This window comes from Gossypium arboreum, chromosome 10, assembly GCF_025698485.1.
Source record: "Gossypium arboreum isolate Shixiya-1 chromosome 10, ASM2569848v2, whole genome shotgun sequence".
Taxonomy (NCBI): domain Eukaryota; kingdom Viridiplantae; phylum Streptophyta; class Magnoliopsida; order Malvales; family Malvaceae; genus Gossypium; species Gossypium arboreum.
The window spans coordinates 20,579,057-20,600,998 of record NC_069079.1 but is presented as its reverse complement, the minus strand read 5'-3'; positions in this window follow the sequence as shown (position 1 = coordinate 20,600,998).

The window sequence follows — 21,942 nt, the reverse complement described above, 5'->3', positions numbered from 1 at the left end:
TTAAATTAAAAATAAATAAAATGACATTATAAAGATTTAAAAATGTAGGAGGACCAATTGGGTAATTAACCCATTATTTGAAAACACGTGGATCTTCCCCGGGTAATCAGGTCAACACACGGATCTTGGCACTGATACGACACCGTTTTGGAGCTTATCGTTTTAAGCCAAACGACGTCGTTCGAGTAAGGTTATATAATCCAAATTTTGGCTCAAAAATCATTTTGAAACCTGTTTTAAAAAAGAAACTAAAAAAAATTCTCTGAGAGAGGGGAGAAGAAAGGCCCTCCGGGCTTTGGCCTCCGTCAGGCCAAGCTCCGGTCATCGGGCATACACACGCCCACACGCCACCTCTCACACTGCCACACGCGGCCGTTGGTGGTCAAAAATCTCGATTTCAAGCAAAAAACAGAAAGGTAAAGGATCTCTTTTTATTTTCGTCATTCGTAAACTAAAAAAGGGGTTAATATATATGTCAAAACAAGAAATAGAGAACAGAATGATGTAAGAACTAAAAAAATACCTTAAAAAAACGAAACTATAACTTTATTGCTTGAATATGCGAGTTTTCTTTTTTGTCTATGTGTATGTCCGTTTTACAGATTCAAAAGGGCTTTTATAGCCTCTATTTTAGTGTACAAATTTGGTATAGCAAATTATCCCCGATTTCTTGCCATGTCTGTCATTTCTTTCTCTTCTTGCAGGTAAACCCCGAGAGATCCGGCGGTGAGCGTGCGCGTGATGCACGGAGATGGCAACGGTAAAGGCTAAGGCTTCATGAGAGCTGCGGCGCAAAAAGGCAGTTGAAAACCCTAGGGTTCCCAAATCTGAAAACAGATTTGGACCATCGGGCCACAAAGCTTATTGGGTCTGATTTGTTTGGACCGACTTAATTTATGTATTGGGTTTAGGTTCTTTGGGTCACGAGTGTAATAGGGTTGCTGTAACGGGCTATGGGGTAGTATTTTAGGTACTGATTTGGGCCTACAGGTTAATAGGCCATGTACTGTAAATGGACTGTAATAAACATTCCTTTGTTTATTTATTTTTTGTTTCTGGTTTTATTTATTTAATTATGGGCCCGGGCAGAAACGGGTTATTACAGCTGCCCCTCTTTGCTCATTGTCGTGTAATGATAATAGAGCAAAGACTATAAAAGGACCCGTTTTGCCCGGTCTGGCCCAGTCTTTGAGATCCTTTCTTCAAATGGTCTTCAACCTATCTGCAACTTCAGAGGTATTGAACCATAAATACGATAGCTTCAATTTGCTTCACTTGTAACTTCAGGAAGGCAATATCTACTATCTTCAACCTGCTCCCTGCAACCTCAGAAATGCCATGTTGATATCTTCGATCTACTCTCCGTCGAACACAGAGACGCCAAATCTACTTCTTAGATTTGTTTTCTGACAATACAGAGATGCCAAATCATCTTAGATCTGCTTCAACATAAACACGTGAAAGCCAAATCTGCTGTGTCTTAGATTTGCTCCTTGTGAACACAAGGATGCCAAATCATCTTGGATCTGCTTCAATGAAATCATCTGAAGGTTAGATCTGCTATGTATCTGCTCTCCGTCGAAATAGAGATGCCAGATCTGTTATCTTGGATGTGCGTTGGTGTGGGAACATCCGAAAGTCAAATCTGCTATGTCTTCGATTTGTTCCTTGTAAACACAAGGATGCCAAATCATCTTGGATCTGCTCCAGTGAAATCATCTGAAGGTTAGATCTGCTATGTATCTGCTCTCCGTCGAAATGGAGATGCCAGATCTGTTATCTTGGATCTGCTTCAGTGTAAACACGTGAAGGCCAGATCTGCTATCCCTTGGTCTGTTACCCTACTGCTTAGGGGGTTAAGGCGCATCATCTTTGGTCTACATAACTTGTAGAATGCATATGTCCTCATGCCTGATGATTAGGATGCTATAATCGAAATGAGTCAAATGCTCCTAATTATACATGTTATGATGCAAAATGTTATGAATATGACTTCTATTCCAGATGTTACCACTTATTCCTTCGTTTATCTTTACTTCTCTCAAAGTATTATTCCTGCTCAGCCTGCAGGCTTGTATCATTCTTCAAATGCTACGACCCACTGAGAATATCTGTAAGATGATCTTTTCTTAGAATCGAATCGTTTGATTTGTCCAATCATCATTTTAGACTGGAAGAAAGAAATTTCTCAAGTTCTTTCAACCCTCACTTACGTGAATTTCTCGAACAATTGTTCCGTTTTAGTTTCTTGTATTATCTAGAAATTTCCAGAGTAATAAGTAAAACTTCATTTGTGAAAATTATTTAGTTCATCTATCACTATTCGATGCAACATAATGGAAGATGAATTAATCTTGAGAATAATTAGATTTGAATGAATTTGTCAAAAATACAAGGGAAATTAATCTAAAAGCCTATCTTTGAGAAGAAATAGAATCTAAAGATAGCAAGCAGGACCAAAGTTAGATTCCCTAGATATCGCCGCTTGAGCATCTATACATCAGCTCCATGAAGTCTTTCTTGAGTTCAACATGTATTTAAAAGATCAAAGTACTTTGTTGAGGCCCCGATATGCAATGTGCTTTGCTCCTTGTTGAGCAAGATTACTGTATGCCCTTCAAAATTTGAGCTGCCCTTTCGGGTTTTCAACTCAAAAACCCCTTTGGTCACAAAGCACCCTTTGCGGGTTTTCACCTTGGCCTCTCCAAATTTTTTTTCTTTTTTTTTTGAAAACTCAAGGCGCCCTTTGCGGTTTTCACCTTGGATTCTCCTCTCCTTTAGACAAAGTACTTTTTGACCGAATCTTAATTCACTGGGTTGGGTAAACTCTTCCCATCCATTTCTGTCAAAATCAATGCACCTCCAGAGAAAGCTTTCTTTACAACATACGGCCCCTCCCAATTCGGCATCCATTTTCCTCTAAAGTCTTTCTGAACGGGAAGGATCTTTTTTAGCACAAGGTCCCCCTCATGGAATTCTTTTGGTTGCTCTTTCTTGTCGTAAGCCCGCATCATTCGCTTCTGATACATCTGACCATGACAAATGGCCCTTAGCCTCTTTTCCTCAATCAAGTTCAACTGATCATATCGCGATTGTATCCATTCAGCCTCATCCAACTTTATTTCTGACAAGACTCGGAGAGACGGTATCTCTACTTCAATGGGTAACACTGCTTCCATCCCATAAACTAATGAGAAAGGAGTTGCCCCTATAGAAGTTCTGACGGACGTTCGATAAGCTAGAAGTGCAAATGGTAGTTTCTCATGCCAATCTCTATAAGTCTCAGTCATCTTCCTCACTATCCTCTTGATGTTCTTGTTGGCTGCTTCTACTGCCCCATTCATTTTTGGGCGATATGGAGAAGAGTTATGATGCTTAATTTTGAATTGACTACAAATTTCTGCTATCGTTCTGTTGTTCAAGTTCAATGCATTGCCTGATATGATTCTCTTAGGCATCCCATATCAACAAATGATCTCTTTCTTCAAGAATCGACTCATAGCTGGCTTAGTAACATTTGCATAAGAAGCGACCTCTACCCATTTTGCGAAGTAGTCAATGACCACAAAGATAAACCAATGCCCATTCGAAGTTTTCGGTGATATTGGCCCAATGACATCCATGCCCTACATGGAAAAGGGCCATGGAGAAGTCATAACATGTAGAAGTGAAGGTAGTGCATGTATCTTGTCTCTATAAATCTGACATTTATGGCATTTCTTGGCGTAGTTGATACAATCCCCTTCCATGGTAGACCAATAATATCCAAACCTCATGATTTGTCTAGCCATCATGAAACTATTAGCATGCGTCCCACAAACACCCTCGTGAACTTCTTCTAAGATTAACTTAGCTTCCATGGCATCAACACATCTCAACAGTACTTGGTCCTTTCTTCTTTTATACAAGATATCCCCATCCAAAACGTAATCGCAAGCTAATCTCCTTAAAGTTCGCTTATCATTTTCAATTGCTTGTTCTGGGTACTTACGATCTCTCATATATCGCAATATATCTTGATACTAAAGGTTATCATCCTTTTCTTCTTCCTCAATATTACAACAGTGAGTTGGAGCCTCAAAGATACTCATCTGAATGGGTCTCATCTCTTCCTCTTTATTCACTTTAATCATTGAAGCCAAGGTTGTTAGAGCATCTGGCATTTGGTTTTCGTCTCGTAGGATATAGTTGAAAGTGATGTCATCAAACTCCTCAAATAACCCCAAAACTACCTTTCGATAATTGATCAGTTTAGGATCCCTTGTCTCATATTCGCCTCTAAGCTGATAAATTACCAACGCAAAGTCTCCATATACCTCCAAGGTTCTTATTCCTCGCTCTATAGTCGGTCGGAGTCCCATGATGCATGCTTCATACTCAGCCATATTGTTTGTGCAATCAAAATCCAACTTGCATGTGAATGGATAATAATAGCCATTTGAGGATATGAGGACTGCCCCAATTCTATTTCCCACTGCATTGGATGCCCCATCAAAGCTCAACTTCCAAGGACAATCCTCTGTAGTTGCTACATACATCAACTCCTCATTTGGGAAATCGAAATTCAGCGGCTCATAGTCCTCTAGGGCTCTACTAGCCAGAAATTCTGCTATCGTGCTTCCTTTTATAGCCTTCTGGCTTACATAGACTATGTCAAACTCTGAAAGCAAAATTTGCCACCTCGCCATTCTCCCATTCAAAGCTGTTGACTCCATCATATACTTCAAAGGGTCAAGTTTTGAAATAAGCCAAATAGTATGATATAGCATGTACTGTTTTAACCTCCGAGTTGTCTAAATTAAAGCACAACACAATTTCTCAATTGGCGAATATCTCATCTCACACTCTGTAAATTTCTTACTGAGGTAGTATATCGCCTTCTCCTTTCTTCCCGACTCGTCATGTTGACCAAGCACACATCCCATGGAATTGCTGAATACTGATAAGTACAGTATTAGTGGTCTATCTGGACTGGGCGGAGATAACACCGGAGCATTCAACAAGTACTGTTTGACCTTTTCAAAAGCATTCTGGCATTCCTCATCCCAAGTACCTTGATTGTGCCTTCCAAGGAGGCGAAAGATGGGATCACACTTCTCAGTTAATTGTGAAATAAACCGAGCAATGTAATTCAGTCTTCCTAGAAATCCTTGAACTTCCTTCTGAGTTTGTGGTGGAGGTAATTCTCGTATGGCTCTGACCTTTTCTAAGTCAACTTCAATTCATTTTTCACTGACTACGAAGCCTAATAACTTTTCCGATCTAGCTCTAAAGGTACACTTTGCTGGATTGAGCTTCAACTGAAACTTTCTCAATCTCAAAAATAATCTTCTCAAGACCTCAATGTGCTCTTTTTCTGTTCACGACTTGGCAATCATATCATCAACATACACCTCAATATCCTTATGCATCATGTCGTGGAACAAGTTCACCATGGCCCGTTGGTATGTTGCCCCCGCATTCTTCAACCCAAACGGCATCACTTTGTAGCAAAAGGTACCCCATAAGGTTATGAAGGTAGTTTTGTCCATGTCCTCTGGATGCATCTTTATCTGATTGTACCCCGAGAAACCATCCATGAAAGAGAACAACGAATATCCTGCCGTGTTGTCTACAAAAGTGTCGATGTGTGGCAAAGGAAAATTGTCCTTTGGGTTAGCTTTGTTCAGATCTCTGTAATCAACGCACATTCGTACCTTTCCATCCTTTTTTGGAACAGGCACAATGTTAGCTACCCATTCCGAGTACTTTACTTCTTGTAAGAAACCCGCATCGAACTACTTCTTAACTTCGTCCTTTATTTTTAGAACAATATCTGGCCTTATTCTCCGCAACTTTTGTTAGACTGGCTTACAATCCTGTCTTATTGGAAGACAATGCACCACAATATCGGTATTTAACCCTGGCATATCCTGATAGGACCATGTGAAGATATCCTTGAATTCACGTAGCAACTCAATCAGTCTTTGCCTTGTGTCCTTGGTAATAAGTGTCCCAATTTTCACCTCTTTCCCTTCCTCTAGGGCTACATTCTCTATTTCCTCTTTCTCATGTGGCATGATTTGTTTCTCCTCCTGTTTTACCATTCTCAACAGATCTGGAGCCACATCACAATCCTGGACATTTTCAAAATCCTAAGATTCCTCTAAACACATGTCTTGCTCACGAGAGAAATCAGGATTTGTAATATCAGTACTCATGTCATTAATATCTAGAGATCTGTGAAGTATAAAGAATATACAATAAATGAATTTAAGAATGATTATTTACGTGCTATGAATGAAAGAATAAGAATTCCTAAAATTTAAAGGAATATTGGTTGACAAAAAGGAAACAACACTCGTTCGAATTGATAAAAGTTACGTTTTATTAAAAAAATAATAAATGATCGTAAGCTAATTTTCACAAATGTAATCCTATTACTCCTAGGCTCTAGAGTAACAAGAATGTTTCGAGAATTACTCTGAAGAATTCCTAAAGACTACAGGAAGTTCCTCCACAGTCCAATTGTTCAGAGAGCTTCTCGGTTCGTAAGGGCGAATTCCCTCAAGGTTCCTTTGCTCCGATCCTTCATCGTGTGCAGCATTAATCTGATGACTCTCTTCTACAAGTAATCCTCTTGATATAAAGGTTTTGGATATAAGAGGGAATGTCATCGATTCCTACCCCACTTCTCTTCTATCTAAACGCGCCCTTCTCCTTTCTTGGCGCTTCTCGATGTCTTTCCTCCTTTGCTTATAGTCTGGCTTGAAGCCCAAACCAAAGCGGTCTTTCTTCTCAATCAACTTTGGGATCTGAGTCCCTCCTTGCAAATACTTTTCTAAACCTCTTCCTGGTAAGGCTCCCTTTCCTGCCATCATTTGTAGAGCCATCATCGTAGCTCTTGCTATCCTTGGCACTGGTAGCTCACTTCCTTTTGAAATGAAAGTCGCATTTACGAATTCTAAAGAGCGAAATGAACACTCAATAGATTCTTCATTTGTCTCGACATAAGGGGCCTTACTAGTGACTGCGGCTATAAGTCCTTCGCATTGATGGTTATTAACCGTCCATCGGTCACTAATTTCAATTTCTGGTGCAACGACGAGGGCACCGCTCCTGCTGAGTGTATCCATGGCTTGCCTAATAAGCAATTGTAGGAAGGCTTGATATCCATTAACAAGAAATCTACTTCATACATGTTCGGCCCAATTTCCAAGGGAATGTCAATTCTTCCCATCACCTTCCTTTCTGTACCGTCGAAGGCTCTTACCATATTCTGACATGTCTTCATGTGAGAATCGTCAATGGGTAATCTGTTTAATGTAGACAATGGTAGAACATTCAAAGCTGATCCATTATCAATCAGCACGCTTGGAAGTGTGTACCCCTTGCATAGAGTGGTAATGTGCAAAGCCTTAGTTGACCCTCTGCCCCCCGGTGGGATTTTATCATCATTAAAATAGATGAAATTATCCGCACTAATGTTATTCACCAATCGGTCCAGCTTATTAACAGATATGTCATGGGTGACATATGTTTTGTTAAGCACATTCATCAATGCTTCCCTATGCGCCTCAGAACTCAAAAGTAGAGCCAATACTGATATGCGAGCCGGCTGCTTACGCAATTGCTCGACCACGCTATACTCGCAATGCTTAAGGAACTTTAGAAATTCCTTAGCCTCTTCTTCCTTTACTGGTTCATTGATGGGTACTTCGGTCTCTTTCTCCTTCTCAACCTTGACACCTTTTGTTTTTATGGGCTCCACTCTGACGCCCCCCGTATCATAACGCTTCCCACTCCGCGTGTGGGAACCTTCAACTTACACGTATTTAGATGTGCTAGCTATATTTTCTTTTTCCGGTACTATCACACTACAGTCATAACTCCATGGTACTCTCTTGCTATCCTTATAAGAGAAATGAGTAGGCTTATGGATAATGACCTTGGGCACTGCTAGTGTCTTCACTTCGTTATGTAGGGAGATAATAATCCTTAGCCGGCTGGTTCCTATTTATTCATCTTCCAGCACATTTATTTCTCCTTGATAAGAGCTACCTTCAAAAATTTGTAGCTCTTTATTATCTATAAAGCCTTGCACCAAGGCTCTGAATTCTTCACATTTTTGGGTCTCATGACCCTCTTCTCCATGGAACTCACAGTAGTTCCCCGTTTTTTCTCTTTCTCTCCTAAAGGTTATCATCCCTCTCTTCATCATCTCCTCCCAAATCACCTTCATAGGCATCCTCAACACAGCAACATTTTCTTTCATCTTTCTCTCACTAGCTTCGCCAATGACATTCACTCCTTGATCGTCATGATTTGGCAAAAGGTTTTCAGTATTTGGGGTATTATCAAATTTCACAACCCTCATCTTGATCAACCTCTCCACGGCCTTCTTGAATCCGGTACAATTTTCAATTGAGTGCCCCAATATTCCAGCATGGTACTCGCATCTAGCGTTTGCATCATACCATTTAGAATTGTAATGGTTTCAAGTGGAAAGGAGCAATAGCATGTGCATCGTATAAGCTTTGATAAAGCTCACGATACGTCACAGGGATAGGTGTGAATTGCATCCTCTCGTGCCTTGTGCTTGATTCCTGCCTTTGAGAACCTTGTTATCCAACCGCAGCTACTTTGGGTTGACCAACTGTGACTGCCTTCGAGTTGAAGCTACTTGTGTTGTTCACCTCATTGTCTCTTCTCCTTGGGGCCGATATTTTGGCCGCTTCACCCTCAATTTTGCCACCTCTTATGGTGTTCTCAATCATCTCTCCCGCCATGACTATGTCCGCAAAACTTTTGGTAGTGCTTCCAATCATATGAGTAATGAATGGAGCCTTCAGAGTGTTGATGAACAACATGGTGATCTCCTTCTCCAACAATGGTGGATGAACTTGCATGGAAACCTCTCTCCATCTTAGAGCATATTGCCTAAAATTCTCACTAGGCTTTTTCTCCATGTTTTGCAGCGTGATCCTATCAGGAGTCATGTCAGTCACATAATTATACTGCTGCATGAAGGCTTGCGCAAGATCCCTCCATGAAATTATTCCTGCCCGGCTCAACTGATTGTACCACCTGGCTACCGTTCCCACTAAACTGTCTTAAAAATAATAAATCAACAGTTGATCATTGTTTACATATTCGGTCATCCTCCTACAGAACATCATAATGTGGGCCTCTGGGCAAGTAGTCCCGTTGTATTTTTCAAACTCCGGCATTTTGAATTTATGAGGAAGCACCAAGTCTGGGACCAAATTTAGATCTTTGGCATCAACTCCACAGCACTCTCTAGAGTCTTAAATTTCTCCTCCAACCATCTACAACGCTCCTCCAACTGTTTTGCAGATTCGGCTCTCAAATCTTCCTTTTCAGCCACGTCCAAGTCAGGAATGAGAGGATTGGTAGGGTTGTCACCCAAATTGAATCCCGAACCAGTTGGGTTATTTATGTGGATCCCAGCATCAATCGGTCCATGTTGAGGCCTTATAGTGACAGACGGCTTCCTAAGAAGTGCCTCGGTTTGTGTAGGCCCGTGGGGTGGAGTAAAGCCTGGAGGATGATCCTCTTCCTCCTCACCAGTGATTGCCATAGGGGCTTTTCCCTTATTAGTGGCCCTCAGCAACTGAGCCATCTCAGTCATCATATTCCTCTGAGCCTCTAGCATTTGCTCCCTCATGTCATTTTGCATCTTGGCCAATTGCTCTTGCAATTGGTCCTGCATATCCTTTTGTAGCTGTTCAAACCTTTGATCCATATTCCTAGATTTTTCACGAGTTCTGTACTGATGCGTGGTTTCTAGATTTTCTTTTCTACTTCTGTCGTAATTTTAACTAATTAGGGTCTTCTATAACTTTGAATGCAAACGATGCGATGAAATGCTATGAGATGCCAATGCATGAATGCAAAAAGGACATCGATTCTGATTCAATCTCATTTAGAAAACTTTATTTAGAAAAAGAATATCTTTACATATAAGAGGATTACAAATATGCTTTCGTCCTAATGCCCAAAGTTTTAACTCTATCTAATAAAAGGGCTAACTCTCGTCCTATATCCGACGATGACTCATACATCAAACTCAATACATCAGCTCGTATTGCCAAGTCTTGCACGTGCTCAGCAACCTCTCGAATCTGGGCTACGCTTCTCCAATGACGTGATCCCTTTCTCTGACCTGTCCTTTAGACTGATGAAGCTCTCCCTTCAAATGATCTTCTCGTACCCCAAGCTGCTCGATTAGGAGCTTACTATCCTGCAATACTAATTCCAACTTCTCAACTTTGCCTTTTAATTTCTTTACTTCAACTGTAGAATCATGACTTCAATGCAGATGAAGGGATCGCCCGAGCTCAGTTACTTTAGTCTTTAAATCTTGATTTTCTTTTTCTAAGGTCAAATTCCATGATTGCATCTCTTGAAACTTCTTCTCCCAATATTCAGCTTTAGCTTTTTCCTCTTGGACCTCCTTCTTCCCCTGATCTAAAAACTTCCTAGTCCTGCTCTCTTTAAAACTACTTGTGCCCTTTTGTAGTGCTTTTTTAAATCGTCTCGGTCCTCCTCGATCTTCTTTTTTTCTTTCCTCTCTTTCTCGACCTCCATATTTTGAACGTCGACGTCTAGGCTCAAGTACATGTTTTCTTTTTCAAGTTTTGCTATCCTCTTCTCGAGCTTCAAGTTCTTTCTCTCGAACTCTTGCTTCATAATTTCTAACTCCGAGGGCGTCACTTGTAAATATTCCTCTATCGATCGAGCTCCTTCCAAGCTTGGCTTAGGGATATTATCATTAATCCTTCTACCTCTCCACTAGACGTACTCCGGAGTCGTAGCATGGCTAATAACTACTCCCTTTAATCGACAAGTCTTGTTCCAAGCACTAGAGATCTCACTGACCTTCCTCTTGTAGTAAGCTCCTCTATACATGAACTCACTCTGAACTAAACCGTAAGTTGCCGGTATGAACTGTCTCAATCCATGTTGCCTCAGCACAAGCAAAGGGGCAAAACCAATGGCACCCCAAATTCCCAACAGAGGGACCCAATCAAAACTGCCGCATCAGTAAAGAATCTCACTAGGAATTATCCATGGAGCCTCCACTCTATGTCCTTTGACTGCAGATTCTGAAGTAGCGCTATCCAATTTTTTTCAGGAACATCAACATTCCTAGTTGAAGCTGCTATGTCCATCAATGGGGAGTAATCCTCGAAGAAGACCCGACAAACCACCCTATCTATCAATCGGAAATGACTGTAGAACCAAGCTAAAAGTAACTGAGCACAACCAACAAACCAGCCCGCACTGGCCCTCCTACATGCTTTCAATGACCTGAATGTCTCCGCCAAAATCGCAGGAACAGAAGTGACTCGTTTGCTAAGTCGATGGAAGAGATCCGTGGTCACCTCGTCCACATATCCCAAGGCCCTGGGGAAAACCATCAATCCGTATAAGCTTAAGGCAAAAATGTTTACCCTCTTCGCCTCGTCTGGATGTGTCTGAGTCAGATCTTTCAAAGCTCCCCACGGAGTGCACTTACTCTTACCCTTTTCCTTAATTCTAGCCATTATCAGCTTCTTACCAAAAGTTGGGACACAAGCAGCTCGAGAATAAATCCTATCACACTGAAATTTAAGACACCGAAGTAAGGCTGTGTACTCCTCCATAGTAGGCACTAAATCTACCTCCCCAAAGGTAAAACAACTGTATGCTGGGTTCCAAAACTGAGAGAGAGCTCGAAACAAATGCTTATTAACCTGAATATCAAACAAATAGGGCAAATCTCCATAATTACCGTAGAATGATTGCTTGGTCTCATTGCCCCACTGATCCCAAATCGCCTTAAGCTCTTGTAGATTATTCTGTGTGACACTGATACGAGTGTAGTCTTGTAACACCCCTAACCCAAATCTGATTGCCGGATTAAGGCTAAGAGGTATTACCGAACTAAACATTTAATTATCTCATTCATAGTGTCAATAAACATAAATAGAGATCGAGCTGAAATACATCTCGATATTTAAGTTATCGCCATTTTCGTATGGCCAAAATATTTACAATTTCAAAACATAGTTATCATCACCTAACCTATACATGCCATATCGAGTCCAAAATATAACTCTACCAAAAGATCGATAGTGTGATGAATCACGACGATCCCCGAGTCGATGGCCAAAATCAACAATCTATAAACAGAGAAATAAAGAACAGAGTAAGCTTTCAAAACTTAGTAAGTTTTAAGCATCACAAACAATTAAAGACTTATCGAAAATCGAAACATTCATTTAAACAGACTTATTTTCAATTCAAATTGCTTCATGGCCGAATACACATAAACATAAACATAGATTTCTCAACACATATTTTTCTTCTACTTAAAATTCATAAAATGCATTTAAATCAAATAATCTCATATATTAACAACATTTGACCGAACAGGTCATTGTTTTACTCAGAGATATAACAATCATTCACACTTAAGTATCATTCTTTAATACTAATAATTCACAAAATCATTAACTGAATGTACATGAGTACATAAAGAAATTTTAACATATAATTCATATACAAATATACCATGACCGATTAAATCATTCTCATATTCATAAATATAACCATCAATCATATTTATATATATATTCTTCTTTGATGCTAATGATTCACTTCGAAATCAATTCACCGATGAGTAAGTAATACATACCTGAACATTTTAAATGTATAGTACTTACTCGACGATGGTTTACTGCGAACATTCAATATCGTAATCTTACTTAACTTACTGGCATTAAGCCTGTCAGGTCTTAGGACTTGAAACCAATTGCCAGCACAAGCCTGCGGGAATTTAAACCCGGTATAGTACCAGCTCGAAGCCTACGGGACTTTAGCCAGGACATATTTCCAGCACGTAGCCTGCGGACCTTAAGTCCGGATATAATTCCAGCACATAGCCTGCGGATCCTAAGTCCGGATATAATTTCAGCACATAGCCTGCGGACCCTAAGTCCGGATATACATCACTGAATGTCATGCATACTTATTCACAAGAAAATTCAATTCAAATAACATCTCACAGTCATAGTTCATTTATTCCATTCGAATAATAGCATAACATGGGCACCATTCATATAACTTTTGGCTCAATAACATACATAAGAATATATGTCCATTTTACTTTCCAAGCTTAACTTCTAATGTCTATTCGACTTTAAGTCTTAAACATAAATTATTTGTCACTCAACTATATTCAAATGAAATCAATAGATCGCAGTACAATTATCATACACATATCAAGACATTATCAATTATGTACTAAATGTGACTATTCAAAACTTACTTCGGATATACTTAAACGGTTGCGGAAAGGCTACTCAATTACTTTCTCTTTTCCCCTATCCAACTTCGACCCTCTTTGCTCTTGAGCTTAAATTCAAAAATTTTAAACTAGTCATTATTTGACTATTCAAGCATTTCTTCAGAAATATAATATATATATTTGAATTTCACACACATAGATCATAGTAAGTTTTTAAGAAAACATTAAGCAACTCCTTAACAAATTTTTATCAATGATTACCTCATAATCACAAATTCACAATAAGCTGTCTTCCTGAGCAACAGTCACTAAATTATTTATAATTGGAGCTAAAAAACTCCAAAACAATTGCCGTAAAATTTCCCTGAAAATAAACTCATATATCTTTTATCCATAAAATTTTCAGAATTTTTAGTTTGGCCAATCAATACCAGATTTTTCTTAAAGTTTCCCCTGTTTCACTGCTTGACTAGTCTGACCACCCTTTACTACGAATCAAATTTCTAATTGTACAGAAGTCAAAATATGTTCTCGTTGATTTCATTAGAAACTAGACTCATTAAGCTTTAATTAAATAATTTATTCAGCTTCTAACTCCACTCCCACAATTTATGGTGATTTTCCAAATTCATGTTACAGCTGCTGTCCCAAGCAGATTTACTACAATTTACTCTTTCACAACTCTTTGCATTCATATTTTTTAAACATGTATATCACCAATCAATTTCATCACAATTCTATAATTTCACTTAAGCATAATCTCAATACAATACATCGTGTTCAAATCATTATTCAAGTTCAAATTCGGCTAGCACACATATACATACTAGCAACTAAGTATTAACATTGCATTTCATACTATAACCGAATGTATAGCTCATCAAAATATATTTATTCATGTTCCCTTAACACATATTGGTCAGCTAGATCATGCATTATTCTTTGGCACATTTGGTCATTAAAGCAATCACCTATTTAACTTTCAAGCATTTTTATACTAACATTTCTCCCAAGGTCAAATTCATATACAACTTTTAATACTCATACAAAGTTTATATTTCAAATAATTTATGCACACACCATTAACCTACTAATTAACTAAACAATTTAAAAATTTTCTTTAACTAAACATATATTCGGCAATGACCACAACAATTTAACAAACCTTAAAAGCAATCTATAACAATTAAATTCATCTTAAATCCCCCATGACCGAATGTGCATATATATAAAAACTCAAATAACAACAAAATTTTCTTTCCAAAATGCATATATATACATACGGCAACTTCGATTCATACCTCTCAACAATGAATTCAACTTATTCAACCATCATTTAAGCTACTTTAACATCTAAATAACACCTTCCAAAAACTTATCAAAATAACACAAATTTAGTAACTTGCCGAATGCATATATATTCAATGATTCATGAATTTAAACCATGGGTTAACTATACTAAGCACTTACCAATTTAATTTCATAAACAATTACATAAAAATCACATTAACATACCTTATTTCAAGCTCAAAGTGACCGAATGCTATTTCCTCCCTTTTCTTTCTCTAATATTCGGCTACTAAGGAAGAAGATGATACAAGCCTTTTTCTTTTGTTTTTCTAATATCTTTTTAATTTACTATTTTTTTTATTCCATAAATTAAGCCATTACCATTTTATAATATTATTACATAACACATATTGCTTATCATCATTATCATGGCCGGCCACTACTATTAAAGTGGGGAATTTGACATGCAAGTCCACTTTTTTGATTACATGCATTAATAGACCATTTTAAAATTAACATATCACATTTCAAAAATGTCTCACATAAGTCCTATTTAATAAATTTCACATACAAATGACAAAATCAAAGCATGAAACTTTCTCACATGCATTTACACATATTATAAGCATAGAATATAATAGTTAATTATTTTTGTGACTCGGTTTTGTGGTCCCGAAACCACTTTCCGACTAGGGTCAAATTAAGGCTGTCACAACCCTGACAACTCCGACATATATCCCACAGTTATGCTATCCCCTTTTCCTAGCTGAGTTTGCTCCAACCATCTATGGACGTTAACGTTGCCCTCCACTCTATCAAGAAGTCCGTTCTCCATAATAAAATTTCCTAACTTAGAAATCGACCGTGAATCAATACCTTTTAGATGTAATATGAAATGCAACAAAGAAAAACAAATTGTCAGTATCATATGATAAATAACTTATAAGGGTAATAATCTAGAGTACCACTATCCAAATTGAGCTCTTACGGTTTTTCTATATGAGGTTTTAGTTCTAAAGTTTAAGGTACCTGAACCAGCAGATTCCTCGATCCTCACCCATTATAGGCTCATTTGAATCGATTTTAGTTCAGGGGAATACATTTCCCTATGGCTACACGGAGATGAAAATCTCACGAAACCATAGGTATGAATGTATCCCAAAAGTGATCCACTATCCTGCACGGAGGGAAAAACCTCACGAAGGCGTAGCTTCTCACTCCCACTTAAGGGTGTGACCACAACGGTCATGCAAATGCAATGCGTATCAGAATATAGCAACACATGCAATAATACAAACACATGTAATGCAAAGAGGATTAAATTTTAAAATTTTTAATTTCCGACATTAAGACAAGAGATAATCAATTACACGGCTTGACTCTCTTATTAGTCCCCAACGGAATCGCCAAGCTGTCAAGACCATTTTTAAATCGAGTTTTGGAAAATGAGAATCGACTTTAAGCAAAACGAAAACGGGAGTCGCCACCAATCTTTTTAGGTGTGATTGGATCACCTTATAAAATGTTTTGTTTTAAAAGATTAATTTTGGTCTACGAAAGTCGAGAAAATGGATTCGGGAGTCGGTTAGGAACGAGGAAGGGTTAGCACCCTCGTAACGCCAAAAACTGGTACCTAATTGACTATCAAATGTCTTTAATGTCGAAAGTTTAAAAATTTTTAAGATGCAATCCTCTTTAGAATATTTTAATTTTGAAAATTAGGGTTCGCTTGTATCAAATGAATCAAAATATTACATCCAATAAGTTAGGAAGCAATATTTTTAAGACATTCAAAGCTAAGCTAGCCCTTTTTGAAAATCTCTATCTCAAAACGACAAAACGCCACATCCAGTAAGTTAGGACACAATGTTTTGAAATCCCAAGATAGTTGCTCGTATTTTGAAAAACCTTAAAACTTAGAAGGGTGCTTGACTATTCGAACTCAACGAGAAAAGTTGCAACCCAGTAAGTTAGGGCACTACTTTTCTCGAAGCTTCCAAACATCAAAACATTGCCTCACTTTTAAAATTCTTTTTTTGACTTACGTGGAATATATCTTTTGGTTTAAAAAAATAATGATGTGTTTTGTATATCACAAGGAATTAAATAAATCTAATTACAATATACATGATTTATCATTTCATGCAAATATAGTATAGAAAATAGTAATAATGGCATAAATTACACAATATACATTATCACTTTATACATCATAAACAACATAAATGTTCATGCATTATTATTCCATGCTAAACACCATATAATGCATAACAAATACAACAAATATAAATTGCAATATACATATATGATAATGTCTTATGCAAATCACCATAAATAATTAATTTCATGCTAATATACAAAATAAATAATATGGAACATTTAACCAACTAAACAATATCAAAATAAGAGAAAACCAAAGATAAATAAGTAAATTAAAATGTATATAAAAAATAGAAATAAGATATTTAAAAATATGTTGAATAATATAAGAATGATAAAAGAGAACTCCCTCCTTTTTAAAAATGATACATACACATAAATCATGTTATAAGGTATAATAACTATATGTAAAAATATACCAAGCATTAATATTACATTTATTTATAAAATTTTAAAATGTATATTAATAAATAATAAAATAATGTATACTTTATAATAATATAAAGGTAATGTAAGGAAATATAGTATAATATATGTAGTGTATAACATAATTTACAAATAAAAACATATAATAATATAAATTATATAATATAAAAATATATAATATAATATATAAAACTATTATGACAGATAGTAAATATAATATGTAATAAAAATACATAAACAAAATATAACATGAAATATGTATTATAATAATAATGTAACAAATATTTTACATATATGAATATAATGAAATAAATAATATAATAAAATATATAACATATAATAAAATCTATATATATAATGTTACAAGTGATATAAATAAAATAATATATTATATACATAACTAATGTTTATTAAAATATATATATAAAGTATTTTAAATAAATTAAATTAAAGGTATATAGGGATTAAAATTAAATTTAATTAAGGAATTTAGGGTTAATTACAAATAAATAAAGAAAACTGGGCCAAATTGGAACACGGACTAAAGCCGAGGGACTCACTGGGCAATTTGCCCTAATCCCAAAACGACACCGTTTCCACAAATTCAGCTTTAAAGTCACTGTGAGGACCAAATTGAATCAAAATTAAAATATTGGGGTTAAATTAAAAATAAATAAAATGAAATTATAAATATTTAAAAATGTAGGAGGACCAATTGGGTAATTAACCCATTCTTTGAAAACACGTGGATCTTCCCCGGGTAATCGGGTCAACACGCGGATCTTGGCACCGATACGACGCCGTTTTGGAGCTTATCGTTTTAAGCCAAATGACGTCGTTCGAGTAAGGTTATATAATCCAAATTTTGGCTCAAAAATCATTTTGAAACCGGTTTTAAAAAAGAAACTAAAAAAAATTCTCTGAGAAAGGGGAGAGAAAAGGCCCTCCGGGCTTTGGCCTCCTTCAGGCCAAGCTCCGGTCATCGGGCATACACGCGCCCACGCGCCACCTCTCACACCGCCACACGCTGTCGTTGGTGGTCAAAAATCTCGATTTCAGGCGAAAAATAGAAAGGTAAAGGATCTCTTTTTATTTTCGTCATTCGTAAACTAAAAAAGGGGTTAATATATATGTCAAAACAAGAAATAGAGAACAGAATGATGTAAGAACTAAAAAATACCTTAAAAAAAACGAAACTATAAGTTTATTGCTTGAATATGCGAGTTTTCTTTTTTGTCTATGTGTATGTCCGTTTTACAGATTTAAAAGGGCTTTTATAGCCTCTATTTTAGTGTACAAATTTGGTATAGCAAATTATCCCCGATTTCTTGCATGTCTTTCATTTCTTTCTCTTCTTGCAGGTAAACCCCGAGAGATCCGGCGGTGAGCGCGCGCGTGATGTACGGAGATGGCGACGGTGAAGGCTGAGGCTTCATGAGAGCTGCGGCGCAAAAAGGCAGTTGAAAACCCTAGGGTTCCCAAATCTGAAAACAGATTTGAACCGTCGGGCCACAAAGCTTATTGGGTCTGATTTGTTTGGACCGACTTAATTTATGTATTGGGTTTAGGTTCTTTGGGTCACGGGTGTAATCGGGTTGTTGTAACGGGCTATGGGGTAGTATTTTAGGTACTGATTTGGGCCTACGGGTTAATGGGCCATGTACTGTAAATGGACTGTAATAAACATTCCTTTGTTTATTTATTTTTTGTTTTTGGTTTTATTTATTTAATTATGGGCCCGGGCAGAAACGGGTTATTACATTTGTCATTCCAAAATTGAACTAAAACAAATAAAAATCGAAAAACATAATTAAATTAAGATGAACTTGAAAGAATTTTAGTTAAAATTTTAGAACTAAAATCTTGAGAGATTTGAGAGAATTGATAGAATTGGATTTGAATGAAAAAATGAGGAAAAGATTTGCGTTTATATAGAAATAAAACTAGTCATTTTTATGGTTGTTGGGGAATTCTACGTTGGAAAAGGTTACCGTTAGGGGAAAACGCATCCAGTTAGACGTTTTTCACCCTTTCTTTCTAGAACCGGTCTATTCTAGTAAATATGTCAGAAATCAACCCATTCCATTAAATTTTAAAAAAATAGCTCTTTTGGCTAATTTAGCCCTACTAATTATCCATTACATTCAATCAACCAAACAACATAATACCTATTACTTCTCTATTCCATTCCTATCAAATAACTACTACATTCCAACATTATTCCATTTCAGTTAACCAAATGTGTCGTCAATGTTTGGTGGCTTAAGGTGAGTGGCAAGTAATGGTTTTGATTGAAAAGAGGTGATGCAAAGGAAGTTGATAAGGATGGACTGAGGTATCATATTAAACACTATTGGGGGAAACAAAAGGAGTAATAATTTTTATTATAAAGTTTTTTAATTGTTAAAAATTATTAAAATATTAAAAATTTAGAAAACTATAAAATATAGAAAAAATAAATTACTATGAAAATTATGAAATATTATAAAATTTTCTACTCTTTTATAAATCGATTAAGACATCTCTCAATGTGGTATGTTTCCACATCTTAAACTAAAAGACTTATACACACATACACCTTGTAACACCCTAAATTTTTTTGAACTGTTGTTTGTTAATTTCTGTTGGTAACTAAGTTTTTGTTTCTGTGGTTAAATACTCTGTTTATGTGATTGAGGTCAGGGGTTTGAGCACTGTTTTTGAAAATTCTTGCTATTCTAATTTGATTTAATCTTTATCCTTAAACATTTATTTAAGTTTAATTCTATGTGAATTTGAGTTAGGAATGAGCCTGCTAGTTCAATGGTTAAGCTTTTATATTCTCTCTAGTTTTGTGTTCGAGTCTCGGCGCATGCGTTAAGAAATATTTTTGCTAACAATCAAAATTTTAGTTATAGGTTTTAATTAAAAAAGTCTAGTTAACGTTCCTTCTTCTTTTTATTTTTTCTTTTTCTTATTTCTCCTTTATTTTTCAATTTCTTTGTTTTTCTTTTCCTTTTCTTTTGATTTTCTTCAATAATTTTGCTAACGGGTCTAACTGAGGGTTTACATTGTTCGCTGTATCGATTGGAAAGCGATTGCATAAGTTTTTCTTGTTATCTCCTCCTATTTCCGTGAAATTTATGTTGTTCTTCACTCATTTGTTCTGAATTGGGCTTTTCTGTTGTTTCCCTTGAATTCTCTATTAAACGATCGTCTGTCTTTCTTTTTAAGCATAGATATCGAAGGTAGTGATTCCCAAGACGCTAATTTGAGTAATCGCTAGTGATTCGAAGGTAAGTGTTGGTTTTATTTGAGAGATTTGCGTTGAAACTTTCAACATAGTTACTTCTATGCTAAATTGTGTGATTTTTGTCTAGTAAGTTGTTTACTTGGTTATTGGATGGTCGTTTTAAGTCCCAGGATTCTTCTGCGTCATTCCTACTTCGAATTTATATCAAGTGTGTACTAAAAACCCGATTTTATATAATTTTTGAACGCTGAAAAACATGATCGTTGACACCACACAACATTGTGTTAAGCCTTGTGAGTCACATGGCCGTGTGACAGGTCGTGTGGTAGGCTGTGTAACTCATTGTTTATGAATTGGATGCACACAGGCTAGAGACATGGGCTTGTGTCCAGGCTGTGTAACTCACTATTTGTACTTTAGGTCATACGAGCATGTATCTAGGTTGTGTAACTTACTGTTTTAGATTTAGGGTCACATGGCCAAGTGACATGGACATGTGCTTGGCCATGTGTCAGGCCGTGTAACTCGCTATTTTGAGCAAACGGCCGTGTGGACCACATAGGCGAGACGTCAGGCCATGTGAATCCACACAGGCATGTGAGCCAAAATACTAAAATTTTCCCTAGGGTCATGTCGTCCAAATCAAATGTAAGCCTCCTGCAGGGTCCGTATGATCTGAACTAGACTATATAACTTGATATTTAATATTCTGCATGTATAATTGTTGCGATAATTGTTAAATGATATTGATCTATATTATTTGATTATGAATTGAAGTTAAATAATTGTATGTAAATCCCTAATATTTGATATCTGTAATTTGCATCTTCATTGGGTGAGAATGGTATAAAGAAGGAAGTGTGGGCAGTTTAATGATCTGTCGGATTGAGTGGCTAAGCCATAATTCTGTATCTGATTCTGGTAATTTATCGCATACTGATCTGACAACTAGTCTGTAATCACTCTATAATGTGTCATACCGACACTATTTGGAATGTAGGGCTGGATGGGTATTTGATACCTTAGTGTGTAGTGGTTAGGAGTAGGAAATTACATCTGATTCCGATCTGTTCTGCATCTTCATTTGATTTATTTTGAGTCTACATCTGAATTGTTACAATATTATTAAGTATCATATGTTTCTAATTAATTATCTGAAATTGGACAAGTACTATTATATCTATATATTTTTTTCTTGCCTATATATCGGTTACACACGTTGAGTTATTAACTCATTTTATTTGTTGACTGCATTGCAGGTAACCCACAAACTTAGAGGGCTCGGCGTGTCGGAAGCTCGGTCCTCTCTCTTTATTATATACTCTACTGTTTGTCTATATTTGGACTAATGTATGTTTTATTTCGATTTGTAAACTCCACGTTGGTTTGACTGGGTTGGTATTTCTAAATGATGAACTTTAAATTACTTTAAGGTTGGTTTTACCGAAACATTTAATGTAGCCTCCAGACTTGGTCTAAACGTCTAAGCTGCATATGGGGTGTTACACACCCATTTAAATTATCACATAGCATTCCTTGT